This window comes from Palaemon carinicauda, chromosome 31, assembly GCF_036898095.1.
Source record: "Palaemon carinicauda isolate YSFRI2023 chromosome 31, ASM3689809v2, whole genome shotgun sequence".
In the NCBI taxonomy this organism is placed as follows: Eukaryota; Metazoa; Arthropoda; class Malacostraca; order Decapoda; family Palaemonidae; genus Palaemon; species Palaemon carinicauda.
Window position 1 is genome coordinate 43,094,466 of NC_090755.1, and position 2,495 is coordinate 43,096,960.

The window sequence follows — 2,495 nt, forward strand, 5'->3', positions numbered from 1 at the left end:
TATTATCATTATTATTATCATGAGTTAATTGGTACACGACAACCATAATTGGAAAAGAAAATGCTATAGGCCCAGGGGCTTCAATAGTGAAATTAGCCCAGTGAGGGGAGGAAACAAGAAACAATAAAATATTTTAGGAACAGTAACAGTAAAATAAATGTCCCCTAGATAAACTATAAAAAAAACTTCAACAAAAAGAGAGGAAGAGAAATAAAATAGAATAGGGTGCCTGAGTGTACCTTCAAGCAAGAGAACTCTATTCCAAGAGAGTGGAAGAACATGGTACAGAGACTATGGCAATACCCAAGACTAGAAACCAATGGTTTGATTTTGGATTGTTCTTTAGCTGTTTACCCTAGCTAAAGAGGCCCTTCTATCCTCACCAAGAAAAAGGGGCCACAGAACAATTACAGAGTAGTAGTTAACCCCTTGGGTGAAAAAGAATTGTTTGGTAATTTCAGTGTTGCCAGGTGTAGTGTACAAGGACAGAGGAGAATACGTAAAGAATAGGCCATACTACTCGGTGCGTGCAGGCAAAGCGAAAGTGTACCGTAACCAGAGAGAAGGATCCAATGTATTACTGTCTAGCAAGTCAAATGTTCCCATAACTCTCTAGCGGTAGTATCTCAATGGGTGGTTGTTACGTGGCCCACCTACTACCTATTACTCCTCAACTAAATATAATTCTCGAATGAAATAGTTTCAGGCACATCAACTATAAATCCCGCAGAGAACTTGCATTGTGTAAGAATTTTTTCTTTTTGAATGGAGGAAAAATCAGAGGTGGTTGAAGGCACTTTTCAAAACATTCTATATATATATATGTGTATCTATCTATCTATCTATCTATATATATATATATATATATATATATATATATATATATATATATATATATATATATATATATATATATATATATTATATATATATATATATATATATATATATATATATATATATATATATATATATATATATATATATATATATATATATATATATATATGTGTGTGTGTGTGTGTGTGTGTGTATATATGTATATACATATACATATATATATATATATATATATATATATATATATATATATATATATATATATATATATATATATATATATATGTGTGTGTGTGTGTGTGTGTGTGTGTGTGTGTGTGTGTATACACGCACACACACATACACACACACACACACACACACACACACACATATATATATATATATATATATATATATATATATATATATATATATATATATATATATATATATTTATATACATAATGTCCTTTTCTTGATTATTTTCATCAATTGAATGCTTCCTTTATAAATATTTCAACTCGCTCTTTTGATAAATAATAAGGAACAGTTAAAAGAAAAATGGTTGCTTGCTCTTTTCAACGCAGGCTATCAAAGGAATGAAACTGGGACTACAGATATCCTAAGAGATAAGCTTATAACATGAAATACAGTGAATGAGCGGATACGAGTTTACTTTGTGACTCATCCTGCCTTGAAACCCCATTCCTTGCCTACTGTGCAAATCATTTCACTATTTGTAATACCTGATTTTAGTAAAATTAAAGAATATTTTTTTTTTTTTTGGCACATAAACTTTCCATTAAAAGAGTATACGCCTACAATTTCCCACAGCATGTTAAACGATAAAAATAATGTATGAATAAATACATAATCAAGTAAGTCATTGATTCTCACGGAACCAATGGCGATAGTTTACAGAACCCAGACTGGGAATAACAGGTCTACAACCTTGCAGCCAACTAAAATTGTTGAACGTTTTTATTGAGCACTCATAACAACTGCAATGACTCCGACTGATTCATTCAGATTCCATGGGTCCTGCTTGGATTAGGGACCATTCTTAAGGACGCTCTGAATGTCTCAGCTGCTGATATGGTGTATGGCCACCCGTTGGTCATCCCTGCTGAGTTTCTTTTCCGTCCGCAACCTACTCAATCTACAGTGTCTACGTTATATTGAGGGGAAAGTTATTCCCTGAGGCCAGACTCACAAGCCCCAGTGAAGTAACGCATACTGAAAGATTTAAACATGTCTTAAAGCGCACCTACACTTGCAAGCCACAGCTGACACCCCTTTAAATGTGCCCTATTCTTTCTATCCTTCGCAAACAAAAGGCTTTCATAATCATCACTCGAGGCAAAGACAACTGGGTCTCCATTGTTCGTCCAAAGCCTGCATATCTCCTGCAAGATAACACACCTACAGATTGCCTCTCTAAGGCCTTGGGCATACAGGGCACGATAAGCGTTGAGTTTATATTATATGGAAGAGGTTCCCGAGCCTAATTGAAACATTAGGTATCGAATGAGGGTGGCCACATTGGAGGAGCAAGATGCCGCCAACCCCTGCAGTTGCCGCCAAGCTATGTGACAGGTTGTAAAAAAACCGCGGTGGTTTTGCGCGTCTTCACCATAGACAACCTAATTTTTCATCAGTTCTTGAAGTGGTAC